A 24,788-nucleotide genomic window follows, 5' to 3' on the forward strand; every position below is an offset into this window, starting at 1 on the left:
TAGTACAGTCATTTGAAGGATATACATCGCTCCTATCCAGTAGTGTAGTATAGCCTTCCATTTATTTGTGTCTTCTTTTCTTCTCGTTTCTTTCTTTTTTTTTTTCTTTTCTTCAATATCTTGTAGGTTTCCGAGTACTGGTCTTTTACCCTCTTGGTTAAATTTATTCCTAGAAATTTTATTCTTTTTGATGCAGTTGTAAATATGGTTGTTTTTGTAATTTCTCTTTCTGATAGTTCATTATTGGTGTATCAAAATGTAACCAATTTCTGAATATTAATTTTGTATCCTTGTACTTTACTGAACTTATTTATCAATTTCAGTAGTTTCACGTGGACACTTGAGGGTGTTCTACTTATGGTATTATATCATCTGCAAATAGTGACAATTTAATTTCTTCCTTTCTAATTTGGATGCCTTGTGTTTCTTTTTCTTGTATGATTGCTGCAGGCAGGACTTCCAAAACTTCATAAATGGCCTTTATTATATTGAGGTATGTTCCCTTTATTCCCACTTTGCTGAGAGTTTTTATCACAAATGGATGCTTATTTTGTCAAATGCCTTTTCTGCATCTGTTGATATGATCATACAATTTTTCTCCTTCATTTTGTGGTATATCATGTTAATTGATTTGCAGATTTTGAACCAACCTTGAATCCTGGGAATAAATCCCACTTAGTCGTGGTGTATGATCTTTTTAATATTGCTGAATTCAGTTTCCTAATATTTTGTTGAGAGTTTATGCATCTATGTTCATCAAGGTTACTGACCTGTAATTTTCTTATTTTGTAGTGTCTTTGGTTTGGATTCTGGGTAATGCTGGCATCATAACAGGAGTTTGGGAGCCTTCCCTCTTCTTGATTTTTTTGGAATAGTTTGAGAAGCCATACGTGTTAATTCTTTGAATGTTTGATAAAATTCACCTGTGAAGCCATCCAGTCCAGGACTTTGTTTGTTTTGGGAGAATTTTGATTACTTACTCAGTTTTGTTAGTAGTTAATCGGTCTGTTCAGATTTTCTGTTTCTTCTTGACTCAATCTTGGAAGGTTGTATGTTTGTAAGAATTTATTTCTTCCACATTGTGCAATTTGTTGGCATATAATGTTCATAGTATTTTCTTATAATCTTTTGTATTTCTGTGGTGTCAGTTATCACGTCTCCTGTTTCGTTTTTGACTTTATTTGGATTCTCTTTTTTTTGATGATTCTGGTTAATGGTTTATCAATTTTGTTTATTTTTTCAAAGAATCATCTCTTGATTTCATTTTTCATTTGTATTGTTCTTTTAGACTCTATTTCACGTATTTTCTCTCTGGTCATTATTATTTCCTTTTTTCTACACACTTTGGCTTTCTTTGTTTTTCTTTTTCTAGTTCTTTTAGGTGCAAGGTTAGATTGTTTGAGATTTTTCTTGTTTCTTGAGGCAGACCTATATTGCTATGAATTTCCCTCTTAAAACTAATTTTGCTGTGTCTCGTAGATTTTTGTGTTGTTTTCATTTTCATTTGTCTCAAGGTATCTTTTGAGTTCTTCCTTGATCTTATTGTTAACCCATTCATTGTTTGGTAGCGTGTAATTCAGCCTCTATGTGTTTGTGTTATTTTCAGTTTTCTTTTTGTAACTGATTTCTAGTTTCATACCATTATGGTTGGAGAACGTGCTTGATATGACTTCAGCCTTGTTAAATTTATTGAACTTGTTTTGTGGTCTAACATGTGATCTATCCTGGAAAATGTTCTATGTGCACTTGAAAAGAATGTATATTCTGCTGCTTTGATGTGAAATGCTCTAAAAATGTCAATTAAATCCATCTCATTTAATGAATTATATAAAGCAACTGTTTTCCTGTTGATTTTCTGTGTGGATGATCTATCCATTTATGTCAATTAAGTGTTAAAGTCCTCTGCAGTTGCTGTATTTATTATTGGTTACTCCCTTTATGTCTATCAATATTTGCTTTATATATTTAAGTGCTTCTACATTGGGTGCATAAATGTTTACAAGGGTTATATCCTCCCGTTGGGTTGATCCTTTTGTCATAATGAAATGTCCTTCTTTGTCCCATGTTATAGCCTTTGTTTTAAAGTCTATTTGTTTGATGTATGTATTGCTATCCCAGCTTTTCCCCCCTTTTTGCATGTAGTATCTTTTTCCATCCCTTTACTTTTAGTTGGAGTGTATCTTTTAATCTGAAGTGGGTCACTTTTAAGCAGCATATCTGTCAGTCTTGTTTTTTTTTTTTTTTTTTTTTTTTTAAATCCTTTTAGGCACCCTATGTGTTTTGATTGGAGTATTTAGTCTATTTACATTTGAAATAAGTATTGATAGGTATGTACTTATTGATATTTTATTAATTATTTTCTCTCTCTTTTTTTAAATTAAATGTTCTCTGTTCTTTCCTTATTTACCTCCTTCCTTCTCTTGTATGTTGGTGACTTTCTATAGTGCTGTATTTGATTCTTTTCTCTGTATTTCTTCTATGTCTCTTGTCGATTTTTGGTGTGGTTACCATGTATTATACTCCATATATTAATATATCAAGCTATGTTTATAGCAGTCTATTTTAAGTGGTTGGTCACTTAAGTTTGAACATATTCTAAAATCACTACCATTTTTAATCACCCCGTGCACATTTATGGTTTTTTCTTTTTTTTTTTTTTCTTTTTTTTTTTTACTTCTTGTGTGGGTGTGTTTGTGAGTATTCCTTGATTTACTATTGTAATTACACATAATCTTCCTACTTTTGACCTCTACACTAGTTTTATAATTGATTGATCCATTGCTTTTACTGTTTGCCTTTGTGAAATTTTTTTCTTTCTTATATTTTCTTATTCATATTTTTGTTCTTTTCTGCTTAATGACACTCCTTGAACATTTCTTGTAATACTGGTTCAGTGGCAGTTAACTCCTTTAGCTGTTTCTTGTCTGGGAAGCTCTTTACTGCTTCTTCAATTGTAAATGATAGCCTTGCTGGGTAGAGTAGTCTTGCTTATAGTTTTCTTCCTTTATCACTTTGACTATTTCATGCCATTCATTTCTCACTTTCATAGTTTCTGTTGAAAAATCATTTGATAGTCTTATTGGAGTTTCCTTGTAGGTAACTATTTGCTTTTCTCTGGCTACCTTTAAGATTCTCTTTGGCATTTCAATTATAATGTATCTTGGTGTGGTCCTATTTGAGTTCATCTTGTTTTGGATTCTCTGCACTTCATCAACTTATATGTCTGTTTCCTTCACCTGGTTATGGAAGTTTTCAGTCATTTTTTTCAAATGGGCTTTCAATTTATTGCTCTCTCTTCTCTCTCTGGTATCCGTGGATGTGTGTTGGTACAGTTGATGTTGTCCCAGAGGCCCCTTAAATTCTCATTTTTTAAAATTTGTTTTTCTTGTTGCTGTTCTGATTGGGTGTTTTTTGCTACCTTGTCTTTCAGATTGCTGATCCGATTCCCTGCTTTATCTAATCTGCTACTGATTCCCTCCAATGTTTTCTTTCAGTTATTGTAGTCTTTAATTCTGATTGTTTTTCTAATGTTTTTTATCTCCATTTTTATGTTTTCTATCTTTTTGTTGAAGTTCTCACTGAGATCATATATTCCTTTCCCATGTTGATTGCACAGCCCTATAGCCAGTGTTTTGAACTCTGCCTCTGGTGGATTGCTTCTCTCCATCTTGTTTTCTTTTTCTTGAGTTTTATCAGTTGGGACATGTTTCACTGTCCCTTCATTTTGGCTGCCTCTGTATTTGTTTCTATGTATTAGTTTGATCTTCTTCATTTCTCTATCTTGACTGAGTGTCTTTATGTGGAGCATGTTTTGTGGGGCTTCAGTGGTGCAGTCTACCGAGTCACTTGAGCGAGGTGTTTAGAGGGGTGTCACCTGTGTGGGTTCTGTGTGCCCTCCTATTGTAGTTGCGTTTCAATTTCTGCTGGCAGGTCAGTGGGGGACCCTAAACTTACCTGCTGTGAGGGTTGGCTACAACTATAGTGGATGAACTGGGTTGCAGGAGTTGACCCCCCAGGGCTTTGGTGCCAGCCGAGACCGTTCTTTGTGTGTGTTGGTTTTGGAGCTGGTTGGGTGGGACTCTCGTATAGTCTGAAGCTGGACCATTTCACGTGTAGTCTCTTGGGAGGGGCTCTGGTGCAGGTCAAGGTCAGCCACCATTGGTGCGGGGCTGGGTGCTGCTTGTTAGGTGCTGCAAAGTGATCTGCGGTTGGTTGCTGCTTGTGTGGGGCTTGGTGGTGCTTTGGAGAGGCGACGCTATGAATGTGGGGCTGGCTCCCACTTGTGCCTGTTTTGGACCCTTTTGGGGCACTACTATGCGAGCCAAGGCCAGTCACCAGTTGTGGCAGACTTGGGGACACTTAGTTGGAGCAACAGGCCAAGACTGACTGCCATTTATGCAAGGTGTGGGGCCACCTGATGGGAGTTAACAATGCAAGTTGAGACTGGTGCTGTTTCTGCTGGGCTTGGGGTAACTTTCCAAGACTTTCAGTGTTTACCGAGTATGGCCACAGCTTGTGTGGGTTTGTGGACCTTTGAGAGAGTCTGTGTTGCAAGCAGAGGGCGGCTGACACTTGTGTGGGATTTGCAGATTTTTGGGAAAGTCTGCAGTGTAAATCTAGGGCAGTCACCACTTGTGTGAGGTCAGCGGTCCTGTGAGTGAGTCTGCAGCACAAGCTGAGGCAGGTTGCTGCTGTGGAGGAGCTGCTGGGATAGACTTAGTCCAGCCCAGTGTCTTGGTTGGGGTGACAGCTCAGGGAATCAGCAGGGCGGGATGAATGATATTAGCCAGGTTAACGGAGAGCATGTATTTGGTGTCTGCCTACGCCAGGCCTGCTGGGTGGAAGGAGAGCTCAACAAAGGAACAATGACTCCTGCTGGCACTTATGTCACAGGAGAGAGCTGCCCTAACCCCTCCGCTCCAGCCCTCTCCCTGAAGTTAGTCAAGTTCTTCTCTGTTTGTCCCTGGCGTTTTTCAAGCTACTGCCCCTGCACTAGAGCTTAGAGCAAGTAAATTTGTGTGCTGGCCCTTTAAGAGCAGCGTGCCTCGTTCTCCCACAGCCCTTTGTCTCTTTGGGATGCAATCCATGGGTTTTATCAGGCAGCTATTAGGGGGACTCCTCTTCACTGCCGCAGTCTTGTCGCTCCACATGGGGTCCTCCATAGCTGATATGTTCTCTGGTTTCTTCATCGCCACACGTGGGTGGGAGACTGTGGGAGACCTGCCCAGTCGGTGTCTCTGCCCTCCTACCAGTGTCATCATGGCTTCTTTACTTATAACCTTAGTTCTTGGAATTTTGTTCAGCTCGTCTTCACGTGGTTCTCCGTGATTGTTGTTCTATAATTTAGCTGTAACTTTGATGTGATCATGGGAACAGGCAGTCTCACAGTTAGCTACTCTGCCATCTTGACCAGAAGTCCTCATGGTTTTATCTGCAATTCCCTGATGGCATGATATTGAACATCTTTTAATATCTTTATTTTCCATCTGTGTATCTTTTATCTATTTTTAATCGTGTGTTCTCTTTTTGTTGCGTTGAAGAGTTCTTCGTATATTTTGGGTAATTGTCGTTTATCAGATACGTCCTTTGCAAATATCTGCTCCTCAGTGTGTCTTGTCTTTTCACATACAATGTCTTTGGCAGAACAGAAATTCTTAATTTTAATGAAGTCCAATTGATCAGTTTCTTTATTTCTTGGATTGTGCTTTTGTTGTTGTATCTAAAAAGTCATCACCAATCCAAAGTAGCCTAGGTTTTGTCCTGTGTTATCCTCTAGAAATTTTATATTTTTGTGTTTTAATTTAGGTCTGTGATCCATTTTGAGTTAATTTTATGTAAATTTTGTTTTACATCTTAAACTATAAGATATTTGAAACAGATAGATATGAGGACCAAGATAATGACTCATATATAAAGTGGCTATGTAAAATACGAACGTTTTACCTTGTAAATCTGCAGATTATAAAATCAGTGCAGTTAAGACCTCCTGTGAATTCCCCCTAATCTCATCCCTATTCCTTTTTCAAAATTAATCAGTTTTATAAATTTGTATTTTTCAAATCCATGCGTGTTTGTATAGCTTACTAAATATTTATCATAAATGTCTGTTTTATAAGTTTTAAATTTTCACATTAACATTATGTATATTACATGTATTAATATTTCAGCAACTTGCTTACTTCAAAACCTAAACATGACACTTATCTCATTAGGTAGACCACCTCAGGGAAGATGTAGATGCCTGATCACTGCACTGTACACCTGAAGCTGAGGCTGAACAATAATGTCAACTACAATAATATACATATATATAGTTACAAGAAGCAGAGTACAGCATTAGGAGTAGAGACAGTGGAAATGTAATGGCTTTGTGCGATGTCAGAGGGATAGTGGATGGGGGGAGGGAGTTTGACACAGTGTGAGAGATATAAATGATAAATGTCTAACTGTTACATTGTTTTGTACACCTGAAACTAATAAAACAAACAAACAAAGAAACAAGAAAACCTAAACATTATTTTTGCAACTTAGAGGATTTTTTTTAATCACAGGAAATAATATTTATTTTAATTGAGAGTAATTAAAGTGAAAAAATTAGTTATTAGTTGTAACTTTATTTTGGTTTCCTCTACTAGAATAGATTTATTTATAATATGAGGTTTAATCTTTCAACCCTCAAACGTTGTATCTTTAAATTTTGTTATGGGTTGTATTTTTTAGAGGCTTAGTAAATTGATTCTGAAGACCTATTTTATTTTATTTTATTATTTTATTTTATTTTATTATTTTATTTTTTTATTTTATTTTATTATTTTATTTTTTTATTTTATTTTATTTTTTTATTTTTTTATTTTATTTTATTTTATTTTATTATTTTATTTTATTTTATTTTATTTTTTAATTTTATTTTATTTTATTTTATTTTATTATTTTATTTTATTTTACTTTATTTTATTTTATTTTATTTTACTTTATTTTATTTTACTTTATTTTACTTTACTTTACTTTACTTTACTTTATTTTACTTTACTTTACTTTACTTTATTTTACTTTACTTTATTTTACTTTATTTTACTTTACTTTACTTTACTTTACTTTATTTTACTTTATTTATTTTATTTTATTTTATTTATTTTATTTATTTTATTTTATTTATTTTATTTTATTTTACTTTACTTTACTTTACTTTACTTTACTTTACTTTACCTTTACCTTTACCTTTACCTTTACCTTTACCTTTACTTTATTTTTTTGGTGTTTCCTAGGTACCCTGTTAAGGATACTCAACAGAAGCCAGAAAGACTTAATTATTTAAAGTATGCTGCTAGTTGGAGAGTCTGCCCTTTCATAGATTGCTTTCTAGGGCTCTTTTTAAGTTGTGGATATTCTTTACTACAACCATCATTTTTTTAATGAGAGTTTCATTTCTAGGTTAAATGAGAAGAGCCGTACAATTCAAAGTGGAGTTAGAGCTGTAGCTTCCTCCCACAGCTTGAGGAAAGCGACTTGATTTTGCTTGGGGTGGGAACCTACTTATTTATTCTGATGTACTGTGTTTTCCCGAAAATAAGACCTAGCCATACAATCAGCGCTAATGTGTCTTTTGGAGCAAAAATTAATATAAGACCCCGTATTGGTATTGGTATTGGTATCGGTATCGGTATCGGTATCGGTATCGGTATCGGTATCGGTATCGGTATTGGTATTTATTGGTATATTTTTGCTCCAAAAGACGCATTATCACTGGTTGTCCAGCTATGTCTTATTTTCGGGGAAACACAGTATGTAGCAGGTTTCATCCTGCAAAAGCAGAAGCTGTCAGATCTTTCTAGAATTTTCTGTGGCCTGAATTAAAGCTGTACCATACAGAATTGCAGCTTTTAGGGAAGGCTACTCCTATTGTATGCTGTGTTAGTTGTGCCTCCTAACCTGTCATTGTTAGTTTGATTATTATTGCTTATTTTATATCCTTTGGTGTATAGTTTGAGTTTGGTAGCAAAAAAAGGTGTATTTTAACTGTTTTACACATTTGAAAATAATGAACTCTCTCTTTCCCCAAGAGAATTTATTATCGGTTCCTAAAAGCTGAATGGCATTTTCAATCCAGATTATTTTTTTATGTGCGTCCTGAAAAATCTGTTACAGGCCTACCTTGGAGATATTGTGGGTTTAGTTCCAGACCACTGCAATAAAACAAATATCGCAGTAAAACGAGTCTTAGTTTTTTTGCTGATGGAGGGTCTTGCCTTCAATTTGTAAAAAAATGCAACATCTGTGAAGTGTAACAAAATGAGATATACCTGTATTTCATAAAGCATCATTGGCAGATTCATTTGTAATTTAATAAGAACAGACTAATATGCCAAGGGAAGTGATTTTTGATTCCCTGTTCTTCCTGCTCAGCTCTGTTGCATGAAATGCTAAAATAGTCTCCCTACCTTGAAGTGTCCTCTACAAGGATGAAGTGATTCCCTGATTTTGTCTTCCTACCCCGTCTTGTATTAAGATTGTGTCCATATCTGTGGTACACTAATAAATGGGTACTGATAAATGACTTTTTCCTACTGAATTTTCTAGAGTTCATTTTGTGCATGATGCCATGGGTTTAAATGTCCTCATTCACAGGAATTGGTCCATAGTAAATGTTTTGCAACATGATCCCTAAGATAAGGGTGTAAATTAAAAATCGAGTTAGTGTAGATTCTCTGTGCCAGATTACAATGTATCTCCTGCTTGGGACTTTATCGTCAGGGTCTTTACGTGAAAAGGGATGTATTCAACTTAATTTCAGGATGTTATAGACCTATTATTTTCAGACAAGTCATCAAATTCTCAGTTTGGTCATGTAGTTACTTTAGATTATTGATTGTAATCTTCAGTGATTATTCTTTCTTGATTTTTAAAAATCAATATTTACTGATGTTTTCTTTAAATAAATGAAGTATTTCTGGCTCTTTTAAAATAAATGATATTAATTTGTCTTAGCATTCTTTGAACAGTTCTTTTTTTAATGCTCTGATGACTAGATTGTCTTGTCCCGTTGAGTTTCTTTTGGGTTTCCATACTCCCCGACCTATTTCCCAGACTTTAGGAGCACAGAATCATGCTCTCATTGCTGACATCCGCAGGGCTTGTCCCATCTCTTGATTGTTATTTCATTGTCTTCATCCCACTCATTTCCCTGTCTCCCTCATTTTGCTTCCCCCTATAAGTACCCATTCTAATTTAGTTAATACATGTCTTTAGATATTTGTGTATCTTTGGAAAATACATATAAGTTTGTAATTTTCATAAATGGCATTGGCCTGTGCATCTCATTTTATTATTTTTAAAATTCAGCCCTATGTTCGTTAAAACATTTCTTCCAGTTTTTTTTTTAAATTAAATTCATTGGGGTGACAATATATATTGTCAGTAAAATTATATAGGTTTCAAGTATACAATTCTATAATCCTTCATCTATTTATTGAATTGTGTGTTCACAGCCCTATATTTAAATGATCTACCTTGTTGCTGAATGTAACTCTGGTTCATTACTTCTGACTGCTGTAGAGTATCATGTGCACCTCTTACCCATGCATACTGTGTATCCGTCTTACATACACCCTCCCCTAGTGGTGTTATGTACCATAGACAATGCTGCAATGATAGTCTTTATTTTATTTTATGGAGATGTACACTGAAGAGTGTGATTGGTGTATTGTTGGCTGTCCATTATTTAAATTCACTAATAACTAGATTGCTCTGTAGAATGACCAGACAGTTTATACTCCTTTGAGCTGTGCATGTGGATTCACAGATCATTTTCTGTGTAAGCGACTCAGCAGGGACTCAAGAGTGGAAAAGCTGCCTTGGTTCCTAGTCACGTTCCCCGTAAAGGGAGATTTTTTATTATTGTTAACTTTATTGGGGTGACATTGGTTAGTAAAATTATATAGGTTTCAAGTGTACATTTGTATAATACATCATCTATATATTGTATTATGTGTTCACCATCCAGAGTCACTTTTTTTTCCCCGTCGCTGTATATTTGACCCTCTTTACCCTTTTCTATACCCCCGTCCCCCCTTACCCTCTGGTAACCACTTAACTGTTGTCTGTGTCTATGACTTTCTGTTTCTTGTTTGTCTTGTTCTTTTGTTGTTTTCAGTTTTATATCCCACATATGAGTGAAGTCATATGGTTGTCGACTTTTTCTGTCTGACTTATTTCACTTAGCATAATAATCTCAAGATCCATCCATGTTGTTGGAAGTGGCAGTATTTCATCTTATGGCTGAGTAATAAAGGGAGATTTTTGATGAGAGACTATGAGGGTGAGTCCTCATTGCCAAGTAACTGGGTGTGCCAGCCGTGTGGAGTTTAGCTCAGCAAGCTGTGAGCGATTCGATTGTGTGTGCCTAGCATGGTTCTTGTAGTGCAAACATGAATGAAGGACTGCTCCCAAAGCTCTTTGGTTGTACGACCAGTATGTAGAGTACTCAGCGGTTCCCTCTCTTTGGGGCAGACATTTTTACTTCAGCTCTGAGAAGTGGGCTCTGGTCGTCAGTCTTTTGTGGCAGCCTCCTAAAGTCACTGCTGTTCTTTCTAAGATTCCTGGCCTATATTAACTCTGACTGTTCAGGATCCCACCACGTCGTTGTCATACATAAGGGGCCTAGTCACTAAGTTCCCAGATGCTGTCCAGGTTGCGGGATTTCCCAACTAGCGACGTTTTTGTTGTCAAAAATATCCAGTCATTAAAAACTGGAAAAGCTGAATATCAGTTATGAGAACGGACCAAGCTGATAGGATTCTGAAGAGATGAAAAATATAGTTACCAAATTAAAATCTTGGATGAAGTGAATAAGAAATTCGATACTTCAGAAAGACAAACCTGTGAAATCTTTTCCAAACTATAAAGTCAAAAGATGGAGAAAAGAAAATGTTTGGAAGATAAGACAAAAGGAAGATTGGTCAGGAGATAAAATATACAAATACTAGCAATTGCAGAAAGAGAGAGATGGAGCAGATAACATTGTTCAAAGAAATAATAGAAGAAAACATTGTTGACTCAAAATTAATACAGAGAGAAACATGAAAATATATTCTGCTTGACTTTTCAAATTTGGAGGCATTTCTGCTTGCAACAGTATAAAAGGAACTGAATTGACAGAGGTACAGACATCCCAACTCCTAAATTCTCCTCCCATGAAAGAGCGGACAGCATGGGTCATAAGTAGAAGAAATGCTGAGTAATTCCCACTAAATGTCACTACTTCTCAGGAACGAGAACAGCAGGAACAGCAGGCGGAATGCTGGCAAGGTGGGGCCTTCTTCCTGGAATAAAGGGTAGTCAGGACCAGAAAGACTGCATGGTGCGGTATCCTCATTAGAAAAGAGGAGAGTTATCATTATGCACAGGAGATGTGACTATATACCTAAAAATCTAAGAAAATTACCTGGAAACGTATTTGAATCAATATTAAGTTATATGGTTGTTTGCCAACTAAGTATACTGATATCAGTGATTTTTTTCAGTATTCTAGCTATAGAAGCTATAGCTAGGTAAAAGCTATAAGAAAATTTAAATTTATAGTAGAACCTAAAGAGACTTGAATAAGCAGAGATTAAACATGTTTCTGATTAGGAAGACTCAGTATTAGATGGATTTCTTTAAGTCCATATATTTAATGCAATTCTAGTCAAAATCTTAACCAAGTTTTTTGATTCAGAGTTGGGGCAGATAAGGGAATTTAACAATTTTTCTGAAATTGATGTAGAAGAATAAGTGTAAGAAAATTTTTGAAGAAATAGAATTATGAAGTTGGAATTACACTACGATACCATGTATGGGAAGATTTTAATAAACCTGCAATAACTAAAACCATATGATAATGACTAACCTATAATCCTGAAAAAAAGCCATATTAGTATATGATAGTGATATCATTTCAATTCATTGGGAGAATGATTTAATAAATGGTGCTAGGAAAATTGGTTTAGAAATTGGAAGACTATAAAATTATAGTCATATTTCACATCTAACCTGAGATTTCAGATGGATAAGGTAATGAAATATTCTTATAATGGAATAGAAGAACTTGAGGAAAAATATATATAAATAAATGATTAAGTAATGGAGAAAGCCTTTCCTATTTTTAACATTTAAGGAACTATTTCTTCTTACACTTATGTAGTTACTAGAACAAAGAAAGACATAAGGAAAAAGAAAGAAAACCCAGAATTCCTCCCGATCAGATACCACCTTTGATAGCATGTTGGTTGTATGTAGTAGGGTTCTTTTAAATGTAAAATAGGATTAAGAAGCCACATATAAAAAGTGATTGATTTGGCTGCACAAAACCATAAATGTGCCAAATACTGTAAACAAAATTAAAAGGGAAATGTCAATTGTGAACAAATGCGTATGCACATGATAAAAACGTAACACCTTTAATGCAAGAAGTGCTGTTGTAATCACTAAGGAAATGAATACCTGAATAGGAAATTAGGCAGTCCTGAATAGGCAACTTGTCAAGGAAATCATAGAAACAACCAATAAACATGGGGAAACATTCTTAACATGAAATTAAAAATGAAACAGCAGTAAGATACTTTACAAAATTGATAATACCTTTTAAAATCTATCAGATTACTGAAGCTTTTTAAATTGAAAATGTTAGTGTGGAAGATGGTGCTTGGAAACAGCCACTGTTGTTAGCTAATACAATTTAGATTTTCCTCAAACTTTTTAATTAATTTTTTTTAATGCAATAAAATAAATTTAAGGAGCCAAAAGTATTGTATGGTGACCATGTATCACTTCTTTGGTTCAGGAAAAATAATCAGCTCTTTTGTTTTGGTAAAAAGCGGTCCAAATACTCACTGCTGGCGAGGAGAATGCTTAGTGATAACCCAGTCGTTATCCTGGAATCTGGAAACAGAGCACTGAGTGGGGAAAAGCAAAACATACCATTTCTTTGCTTCCATGGAACTTACAGTTGAGTCAGGAGAGACAGGACAATAAACCAATAATTTGTCAAATCAGTTATAAGTGCTTTGGAGAAAAATATAACAGGATTAAGGTAGATAGGGAGTGCCCAGGGAAGGGAGGGGAAGATTGCTCTTTTATGTAAGGTGGGTCAGGGAAGTCTGAAAAAAATCGAATTTAAATGGAGACTGAAGAAAGCTTCGGAGAGAGCATTGTTTGTGTCTGAGGGAAGAGTGTTCGTGCAGGCGGGACCTGCGTGTCAGAGGATGTCAGGTGGGCAGAGATGTGTCTGTCCAGCAAGTGTGTGGAGGTCCGCAGAGTTGACACAAATGAAGGGAGCAAGTGTGCAGGAAATACAGTTAAGAGAAGTAGAGGTTGGGTGAAAATGCACGACCATTAGTGTGTTAGAGGCCATTGTAAGCATGGAGCCTTGACTGAGATTCTGAGAAGCCATTGTAGGTTTTAGCAGAGGAATGAACCATGACTGCCATTTTAGAAGATCCTGTTGGCAGTTTTGTGTAGAACAGACTGGCGAGCAGCAGGAAGGTGAGCATGGCGACAGTTAAGAGGCTGCTGTAATAGCCCTGTAAGAAATGATGATAATGTGGACCCCGGAGGAGCGGTTTGATTCTGGGTCTGTGGTACATACCGACAAACCCTTATTGGAGGGAATCATTAAATATTTACATCAACATGTAAATTATTATCTGCTTGGTGGATTGCTGATGTTTTGTATTTTCTTTATACAGATCTGTGTTTTTCAAAAATTTAAAAGTGACTTCTGCTTTTACTGTGTTTTTCCCACCTGATTTCAAAGTATTATATACATTTTAAAAATTGAGTTACATTCTTTGCTTTTAGTGTTAGGCATTCCCTTGTGTCTAGTGATTCAGACGGTGAGTAGGCTCAACCCTTAAATTAGAACGAAGACGTCAGTTAGCTGACAGGTGAAATTGATTGAGGAAGGAAATTACACCTTTTCTCAAGTTAGACAGGACTGTGTTCAGCATTTCCCCTATCATCTTGTTTCCTTTGGACATAAACTTTAGAAACCTACTGTATTACATCTTTGATAAATTGTATGCTGTAAGGATACATTTTTACTTAGGTGTTCTTCTGGTCTTACCTCTTTACTATGCAGAATAACTCAGTGATGAAAAACCATAGATCAACAGAATGGTCGTGTCTAGGTCATTCTTGCTAATGAATGGAAGTTGTGTGGCTAATTTCCTGAAAATCATTTTTTGAATCATTAGAATGTACTGTGCTATGAGTTTTCGCCTCTGACCTACCTTTCTGATTGGCTGGATTATACCGAATATAGAGCACTTACGAGTATAAACCAACTGACTCTAACCTGGATGAGAGTTGCCTGGTTCAGAGTGTGCTGATTGACAGGGGGAAGAGAGTCAGACTGGAATTCAGACTTGGCTATAGATAATCTGGATGACTGAGTTCTTAAACATAAATCAACAAAACTCTCATTGTCTAGGAGCATAACTTGAGTTTTATATTAGTCAAAAATAGTAACCTTTGCTTGGAATGGCAGTGTTTAGTCCTCTAACGTCACCTAGAAGTGGAGATTCTGGCTTTTCGCTCCAGGAAGTGAGGAATGCCCTGGTGAGGACCAGGTGATGCAGGGAGCGTGCTGGCCAAGGTAGGCTTTTGTTTTGCTTTGTATTTTGGCTTGAAATCATGCTTTACTAGTACATCACAAATCTGTAGTGGCACTTGTTTTATAAACAGCAGAATTCATGGCCTCTTGACTGTGCTTTAGTCCATTAATAACAATAAGTATGACTTTTTCTTTTTTTACAGGAAAAGAAATATCATACATTTTAGATTCTGAAGAAATGTAATACGAGAACAGTTTTATAGTCTAAAGAACTTTCTATACTTTCTATATATTTCTATACCTATTAAACAACTTGTGTGATAAATATTTTGTTATTGGTTTTGTTCAGATTTGTATTAAAATATAGCTAATATACAATATTATATTAGTTTCAGGGGTACACCATAGTTATTCAACATTTATATACCTGAAGAAGTGATCACCATGTGACACTGCACCACACTATCACAATATTATTGACTCTATTCCCCATGCTGTACATTACATCTCCATGACTTATTTGTTTTATACCTGGAAATTTGGACCTCTTATTTTCCCCCCTTTAAAAAATTTTTCAGTTATAGTTATCATTCAATATTATATTAATATCAGGTGTACAGCATATGGTTAGACATTTATATTATTTAAGAAGTAATCCCCCTGACTAGTCTAGTACCCATCCGGCACTATACATAGTTCTTAACATATTATTGACTGTATTCCCAATGCTTTACTTTACATCCCCATGACTGTTTTGTAACTACCAATTTAATTTGTGCTTAATGTCTTCACCTTTTACACCCTGCCCTCCAATCCCCCTCCCATCTGTCACCCTGACAGATCTACTACCCATCTGACACCATACGTAGTTATTACAATATTATTAACTGTATCCCTTACGCTGTACCTACATCCCCGTGATTCCTGTGGAGCAACCAATTTGTGCTTCCTAATCCCTAACCCCTTTTGATGCATTCCCAGTCCCCGCTCTTGTTTGGCAACCATCAAAATGTCCTCTGTATCTATGAGTTTCTGTTTTGTTTGTTTGTTTATTTTGTTCTTTAGATGCCACATATAAGCGAAATCACATTGCATCTGTCTTTCTCTGTCTGACATACTCCACTCAGCATGATACCCTCCAGGTCCATCCATGCTGCTGCAGATGGCAAGAACCCAGTTCCTTCCCTGGTCAAGAAATATTACACTGTATATATGTACCTCCTACTCTTTATCCATTCATCCATCAACAGACACCCAGGCTGCCTCCACATCTAGGCACTGTAAACAATGCTGCAATGAACATACGGATGCACATGTTCCCTTGAAGTATTGTTTGGATTTCTTCAGATAAAATACCCAGAAGTGAGATTACTGGGTCCTTCTTTGTGCTTGTTACAACATTTGTTTTAAAGTCTGTTTTGTCTGGTAGAAGTATTGCTTACCACAGCTGGTTTTGTTCATTTCCATTTGCATGAAATACCTTTCCCATCCCTTTACTTTCAGTCAGTGTGTATCTTTCCATATGAAGTCTCTTATAGGCAGCATATGTGAGGGTTTTTTTCTTATTCATTCAGCCACCCTATGTCTTTTAATTGGAGCATTTAATCCATATACATTGAAAGTAATTGTTGAGAGATATGTAGTTATTGCTATTTTTTCATATTTTTATCTGTTTTTCTTCTTTAAGCAGTCCCTTTAATATTTCATGTAATACTGGTTTAGTGGTGATGAACTCCTTTAGCTTTTTCTTGTCTGGGAAGCTCTTCATCTGTCCTTTGATTCTAAATGAAAGCTTTGCTGGGTAGAGTAATCTTAGTTGTAGATCCTTGCTTTTCATCACTTGTAATATTTACTGCCACTCCCTTCTGGCCTGCAAAGTTTCTATTGAGAAATCAGCTGACAGTCTTATGGGAGCTTCCTTGTAGGTAACTAACTGCTTTTCTCTTGCTGCTTTTAAGATTCTCTCTTTGTCTTTAACCTTTGGCATTTTAATTATGATGTGTCTTGGTGTGGGCCTGTTTGGGTTCGTCTTATTTGGGACTCTCTGTGCTTCCTGGACTTGTATATCTGTTTCCTTTGCCAGGTCAGGGAAGTTTTCCATCACTATTTTTTCAAATGCATTTTCATTTCCTTTATCTCTGTCTTCTCCTTCTGGTACCCCTATGATGTGAAGGTTGGTACATTTGACATTGTCCCGGAGGACCCTTAAACTATCCTCATTTTTTTGGATTCCTTTTTCTTTTTGCTGTTTTGATTGGGTGTTTTCTCTACCTTATCTTCTAAATCAGTGATTCAATGCTCTCCTTCATCTAATCTACTGCTGATTTTCTCTAATGTAGTCTTCATTTCCATTATTGTATTCTTTATTTCTGACTGGTTCTTCTTGATATTTTCTATCTCAATTTTTATGTTTCCTATCTCTTTGTTGAAATTCTCCCTAAAATCAATGAGCATCCTTATAACCAACATTTTGAACTTTGTGTCTGATAGATTGCTTATCTCCATTTTGTTTCATTCTTTTTCTGGAGCTTTGTTCTGTTCTTTCATTTGGAACATGTTTGTTTGTCTCCCCACTTTGGCTGCCTCTCTGTGTTTGTTTCTATGTATTCGGTAGGGCTGCTATGTCTCCTGGTCTTAGTAGAGTGGCCTTATGTAGTAGGTGTCCTGTGGGGCCCAGTGGTGCCGTCTTCCTGGTCACCTGAGCCATGCACTCCAGGTGTGTCTCTTGTGTGGGTTGTGTGTTGTAGTTGAGCCTTAGTTGCTTTTTGCATGTCAATGGAAAGTTGCTGATTGGTTGTGCAGACTGCCCGTGACTACAGTGCAGGAGCTGTGGTGCCAGGACCGGCCCTATGGAGCAGGATTCTCTTTAGCAGGGCTCTGGTGCCTGCCCAGTGTTCCCTTTGGGTGTGTCATCCCCAGAGGTGGCTGGGTGATGCTCCAGTCTGAAGTTGGCCACAGGGAATGCCGTCCCTGGCCTTCCTGAGAGGGGCCCCTCTGCAGGCCAAATTTAGTCACAGCCTGTGCCCTGCATGGGGCCACCTGGCATTAGCCACAAAGCAATTCTGATGGCCACTGACCATGCTGGGCGTGGAGGTCCCTAAAGAAGCCAAGCCCAAAACCAAGGCCAGCTGTCGCTAGTGCTGTGCTTAGGGCTGCTCAGCCAGAGGTACAGAACAAGCCAAAGCGGATGCTGCTTGTTTGGGTTTTGCGAACCTTTGTGATATTCAAGAAATTTTGCAGCATGAGCCAAGACAGGTCATTTATACAGAAAACCCATTGGAAGCGGCTTGGGTATGCCCAAAAGTTGGGTGGGGCAGGGTCTCAGGGAATCAGGGCAAATGAACAGTGTTAGTCTTTTGATGGAGACTCAGATATGGCAGCTGTCTACGTCTGCACACTAGGAGGGGGGAGAACTCCAGTAAGGAACTATGGCTTTTGCAGCACTTCTGACTGGGAGAAAGCTGCCCCTCCTGCCCTCATTCTGAAGCCAGATGGTTCTGTTCCTCTCCGTATGTCCCTGGCACCTTTCTCATCACTATCCCAGCACTGGAGCTCATAGCAAGTGAGTCTGCCAGCGAATAAGTCTGGCACGTTCCCTTTAAGAGGAGGGACTGGGACTGCAGCCACCCTCATCTCACTCAGACACAATCTCTGCTAGTTTTCACAGCCAGAAGTTATGGGACTTCTCTCCCTGGCACTGGAACCCTGGGCTGGGGAGGTGGTGTGGGGCTGAGACCTCTTGTTCCTTAAGGGGAGAAGCTCTGCAGCTGAGATATCCCTCCCGATTTTTAATGGTCACATGTGGGTGTGGGACCAGTCTGTTTCACGTCTCTGCCCCTCCTACCAGACTTGAGGTGGCTTCTCCTGTACGTCCTTAGTTGTTTGGCTTCTGTTCAGCTGGACTTCAGGTGCTTCTCATTGATGGTTGTTCTGTAGTTTAGTTGTAACTTTGATGTGGTGGTGGGATGAGGCAAGCACAGCGTTACCTACTGTGCCATCTTGCCCAGATCTTATGTTTCATTATGTTTGACTTGTTTTTCTTTGTTTGCCTAAATGGAATGTAGACATTCAGTTCAGTTTTCCAGTGATCTAAAGCCAGTGTTTGTTTATGTTGTTTCCTGCCTATTTAAGTGAAAATAACTTTTTTTGCTTTAAAAATAACTATCTGGCCTATGCTTTGTGAATTTCTTCATTACTTTTCAATGAATTCTGTGTGGCACTGTAGAAAGAAAAGAGACTGGCGTCACTCAGACCTGGGTGGAATCCCAGTTCTGCCGCTGACTAGCTGTGTGAAGGGCTGTCACAGCCTCAGTTTCATCGTGTGTAAAACTACCGATGTTACAGATGTGTCGTGCTACGCCTCTAGCATCATGCCTACTGTGAGTAGGCAGCGAGTAAATGTTACTTGTTCTGTTTATTTTATATTTTAAATTTGGCTTGTGTATTGAATAGAACCTTTGGTAATTTTGTTACACTATAAGATGATTTTTATAAGAGCACTTTTGATAGCAGTGGAAAAAGAATGTGAATGACTAAATTTGGTCTACATGACATTAGATCTTTAACTCAAGTCTTGCTTTTTTCATTTTTTAAAAGATGTCTATAGTGCAGTTTTATAGTATATTCAAAACATGTAATTGTGCCAGATACCCCTGCAAGATCCCTGTGCTGGAAGCTTTCTATGTATTGTCTCTAATCCCCACAACTGTATAAAATGGATACACTTTTTCATTGAAGAGGAAACTGAGGATCATATCTGGAAAGCTTTTAAAAAGTGTATGTAATGATGGGTCCATCATTATGGATTAAAATCCATATGGTATATTGTAAAGTGATCTTCTGCCTTGTTACTAGAGAGTGAAGTTTCCATTATCAGACTAGATCCTCTCCCCTGGGACGGCAGAGCCGGTCCTCAGGAGACTGTGAGGGAGTCGGAGTACGGCTGTTAGTTGTCATATGAAAGCATCCTTGAAGGCAGCCTCTACTGTTACTGTGTGAGGGTTCCCCCTTTATCCTCCCCTCACCCCTCTGCACCCCTTCTTCTCCCCCTCCTTCCATAATACACTTATCAAGTCTTAAATCTTCAAAGTGTGAGTATGTTCATTAACTTTAATCATTTTATCTTTGGTTTTTGTAATAACATTGTATTTCCCCCCCTTAAAACAATCTTTACAGTGATGTTGGATTTTTAAAATGTTGGTATAGTGTTTTAGTTTTTCAGGGTTCACATAAAAGGATCCAGTGACAATCTATACGTAGGTTTTCTTTTCTGTTAAATAGGAACATTTAATTATGGTCGTAGTGTACATTGTTGTTATTGATGAAATGTTCTGCTAAAGGTTAAAATTGGGCAGTTGTCACATATATTTATATGTAAGTTATAAAAGGGAACTTGTTTCATAATTACCTCTTATTTACAAGGAATATGAGTGTTAAAGAAATGCAGGCAGATGTTTAGAGTACATTAGAGCCAAGTTGAGTTTTTATCTTATTGGCATAGGAATTTACAATAATTCATTGAATTGTTTCTTTATTTAACTGACTGGATTCAGTTCAAATATTCCCTTGTCCAGCAATGATTTACTTAATTTAGAAAAGTAATTTGATGAGGGCTGGGACTAGTTTAACATCCAAATATTTGATTCTGTAGTTATTAAAAAATCAGTATAAACTATTTACCATTGTGTCAGTAATCATTTGAGGACAGTTCTTAGTATGAAAATCTTTGGTTATTTTCTTATTTCTAAAATCTTGGTTATTTATTTTTGGTCTTTCCAAAATATAATTTGCCCATTAATGTTATTAATTATTGTGGAAATCAAAGAGCCTCATCAGAAGCGTTTTGCTTTTCTTTGAATATTCTGCAGGCTTACTTTAAATGTTAGTCAAATATCATCATTATTATGATAAATATTCTTGGATGTAGTTTGTTAAATATATTTACACGAGGCAAATAATAGTGAACCCTGTTGGGATTATTTTGCTTTACTAAACTTAAGTTTTGAGATTTTAAAAAATATAGTACATGAAATAGGTTTTCTTCTACCGATAGCATGAGCTCATTTTCACTGATAATTTTTTAATACATCCCACACGTCAAGCTGCTTCCTAAAGAGAATGATACCGAGAACACAGAGCCTGATGGATTCTGTGTTTCCAGGTAAATGAGGTACTATCAATTTCGGAACCATCTTCACATCTTAGGGAGTTGTCCTTCCATCATTGCTAAAATATTGGATCCAGGAGCCAAGAATGATTTGTTTCTCCCAGGCTACCAGGCAGGAAGTTTCTGCGAGGAGGGAAGCAGTCCCTGCATTCAGAGAATGCTGCCATCAATGCAAAGTGCAGATTGAAACGAAGAGTCTCAGAAGAGAGCCTCCTAGCCCTATGTTTCATTTATGCCAGGATAAAATAGAGATTAATTTTAGTTCTAATGAAGTAGGTGAAACTTTGTTTTGAAATGATTCTGGCATTTCTATTTCCATTGGAGATACTTTGTGTCCTTTCTTCTATTTCTTGTCATTTAAAATTTCTGTGTTTACCCATCCATTTGAAAGATTGTCAAGATCCAGAGTATTGTGGCTTTTGGTCACAAGAGAGTAGCTGAGAGTGTTTGTTATAGATGTTTTAGAGAGTCCCTTTATTAAAGCTGATAGGCTGTGAATGATGTAGTCCAATATGTAGTCCAATATGAATGATGTAGTCTCAGATCCAAAGATGCATCTGGTTAGGGGGCCGGGGGAGGGAAATGGGAGGAAGAGAGAAGGCTGAGATGGCTTAGCAAATGGGAAGCTTTTATCTCTGGTAATCTGTGGAGACTATTTTGAGATCATATTTCTCTTACAATTTAGATCACTTAATAGACAAATTCAAGCTGTACGGTATTAGATTTCTAACTAATGGAAGTTAGATTTAGTGTATGTTTTAGTTTATTTTTTAAAAATTACAGTTTATGTGATTTCTCTGTTCTATTCATACTATTTATTACCTTATAGTTGTGACTATTTTTTAAAATTTTAATCCATTCATCAAACTACATTTAACTTCCAATAACAACAAAATTTATGTTGATTATATTTCAGGATGAACTAAATTCATATCAATCTTAATCACTGTGGAGAGACATAAAAAAGGAGAGAGTAGGACACAGCTGGATTTTCAGATCCCAGTTAGAAAAGTCATCTTTCAGTTTGTAAGCCGAGAAAATTTGATGTGTGTGTATTTCAAGGAAAGTAAATCCAAAGACCTCACAAACATCTTTTTAAAATCAGTTCCAAAATAGAAAGGTATCTCTTGCTGTTGGGTGTTTGATTTGCCCAGAAGGCGTAGAGCTTATAAGATGCAGGACTCCTGGCACTTCCGCAGCCCTGTCACTGCTCAGCTGTTCTCTCTGACAGACAGCTCAGCTCACATCGAGTCCTGCTCACACGAAGGCAAGAGTTTTCAGAACTGTTTGGGGGGGCGGGGGCAGTTGTTTTGTTTTGTTTTGTTTTTTATAATCACATTTTACTCTGTGTTGGACACAGGAACTGAATTCAATTTGCTACATCACTGCTTTGTACCAAATTGCCTTAGAAACGCCAGCGGAACAAATATTTCAGGATTTTTCTACATGGATTATGGGTACAATATTAGAAATTATTTTTAGCCAGTGTGAAAAATATACAGGGGGTGCATTTACTGATGCATTTTCTCACCACACATTTCTTGAGCTCGTCTTCCGTAACCAGGTTCTGGGAGGACAGAGAGGAGTAACGTGAATCCTGCCCTCGAGCAGCTCAGTGTCTGCCTCTGAAGTCTTCACTGTGTCACAAAAATAGGAGGTTCAACTAGCTGGGCCAGATCAATAAGTCCTGTAATTCCTGGGGATGGAAAAGAATAAGCTGCACAGGGAAAGCACAAGTTGGTGGGTGTTGGTCTTCTTTCCTCTGCTGTAGAAAAAATTGGGAAATAAAATTCTGGTAAATAGTGCAATTGTTCTTCTCTAGGGTTTTTTACAATGATGATTAAATTTTTTAATAAACATTGCCCAAAGGCCTAATATATGTAAGCATCATGCTCAATACTAAGGTTATGAAATGTATGAGATGTTTTATTCTTGAAGAGGACAATGGGAGAGAGAGCTATATATAAAAATAATTACAATATGGAAGGAGTATAAATTTTAATACCAAATTTTGTACAAAATGATTACTCTTGGTTGTAATGACACTAGGGCATAAGGAGAGACTGGGGTCAGGAGGCCAAAAGTCGTGGGTGACTGAGGGGGCAGCAGTTCCTGCCAGGGAGAGTCTTCCCAGAGTTTTCCTTTTGCATCATGTCTCAGCAATTTCAGTGATGATTACCAAGACAAAAATCAAAAGGTTCCGTAAAGCACAAGGATATTTTTGTTACAGAGAGGCATTTTGGTTATCATAATGCAACCACATACATTGGCTCTGCTTTGTAGCTGACCCTTCTAAGTTATTTTCTATTGGGAGCCCCTTCCTTCCTTCCTTCCTTCCTTCCTTCCTTCCTTCCTCCCTCCCTCCCTCCCTCCCTCCCTCTCTCCCTCCCTCCCTCCCTCCCTCTGCTTTCTTATCAATTGCAGATGACATTCAATATTATATTAGTTTTGGGTGTACACTGTACTGGTTAGACATTTTATATAACTTAGTAAGTTAATCCCACTGATAAGTCTAGTACCCACCTGACACCATACATAGTTATTACATTATTATTGACTATATTCCCTGTGCTGTACTTTACATCCCCATGATTATTTTCTTACTGCCAATTTGTACTTCTTAATCCTTTCACCTTTTACATCCAGCCCCCTCCATCCTCCCATCTGGTTGAGTTTGTTTTTGTTTTGTTTGTTCCTTTATTTTGTGTTTTAGATTCCACATTTAAGTGAGATCATATGGTATTTATCTCTCTGTCTGACTTATTTCACTTAGCATAATACCCCCTAGGTCTATCCATGTTGTCTGAAATGATAAAATAATAAAATTTTATTCTTTTTTGTGGCTGAGTAATATTTCATTGTATATATACACCACATCTTCTTTATCCAGTGTCTATTTATGGACTGTTAGGTTGCTTCCACATCTTGGCTATTGTAAATAATGATGGATCACACATAAGGAGGCATATGTCTTTTTTAATTTGTATTTTGTATTTCTTAAGATAAATACCCAGAAGTGGGATTGCTGGGTTATATGGTAGTTCTATTTTTAATTTTTTTTGAGGAACCTCAATACTGTTTTCCATAGTGGCTGCACCAATATACAGTCCCACTAAAAGTGCACAAGGGTTCCCTTTTCTCCACATCCTCGCCAGCACTTGTTGTTTGTTGATTTATTGATGATAGCCATTCTGACAGGTGGGAGGTGACATCTCATTGTGGATTTAATTTGCACTCTGATAATTAGTGACTTTGAGCATCTTTTCATATGTCTGTTGGCCATCTGTATGTCTGCTTTGGAGAATTGTCTGTTTAGGTCCTCTGCCCAGTTTTTAATTGGATCATGTGGTGGTGTTTTTTGTTTGTTTGTTGGTTTGTTTGTTTTTTGGTGTTGAGTTGTATGAGGTGTTTATAAATTGGTGAACATCTTCCCCCACTCAGTAAGTTATCTTTTCATTTTGTTGATGGGTTCCTTTGCTGTGAAACGTCTTTTCAGTTTGATATATTCTCATTGGTTTATTTTTGCTTTTGTTTCCATTGCCTGAGGAGATATATCAAAATATATATATTTGAGATCAATGTCAGAGAGATTGTTGCCAATGTTTTCTTCTAGGAGTCTTATGGTTTCAGGTCTTACATTTAAGTCTTCAATTCATTTAGAGTTTATTCTTATATATGGTGTAAGAAGGTAGTCTAGTTTCATTTTTTTGCATGTATCTGTCCAGTTTACCGAACACTATTTATTGACAAGACTGCTTTTACCCAATTGTATATTCTTGCCTCTTTTGTCATAGATTAATTGACCATATAGGCGTAGGTTTATTTCTGCGCTCTCTGTTCTGTACCAGTGATCTGTGTGTTTGTTTTTTGTCATACAATGCTGTTTTGATTACTGCAGCCTTGTAGTACAGTTTGATATTAGGTGGTGTGATACCTCCAACTTTGTTCTTTTTTCTCAAGATCACTGTGGCTCTGTAGGGTTTTTTTGTAGTTCCATATAAATTTTAGGATTGTTTGTTCTGTTCTGTGAAAAAT

The 24,788-nt window shown here is 36.9% G+C and overlaps 1 protein-coding gene across 13 annotated transcripts in view; it reads left to right on the forward strand.

The window, feature by feature from the left end:
* The window catches only part of PEAK1 (pseudopodium enriched atypical kinase 1), a 348,119-nt gene that overhangs the window by 86,907 nt on the left and 236,424 nt on the right, over window positions 1-24,788 (forward strand). For 9 of the 13 annotated variants that reach the window (XM_074328322.1, XM_074328313.1, XM_074328315.1 and 6 more), the window contains one exon: window positions 451-493. The exons of the other annotated variants lie outside the window; for them this stretch is intronic. The gene's annotated coding sequence lies outside the window, so the exon portion shown is untranslated. The remainder of the gene's footprint in view (window positions 1-450; window positions 494-24,788) is intronic. 13 annotated transcript variants of the gene reach the window in all.

The sequence above is a fragment of the Rhinolophus sinicus genome, linkage group LG03, assembly GCF_036562045.2.
Source record: "Rhinolophus sinicus isolate RSC01 linkage group LG03, ASM3656204v1, whole genome shotgun sequence".
In the NCBI taxonomy this organism is placed as follows: Eukaryota; Metazoa; Chordata; class Mammalia; order Chiroptera; family Rhinolophidae; genus Rhinolophus; species Rhinolophus sinicus.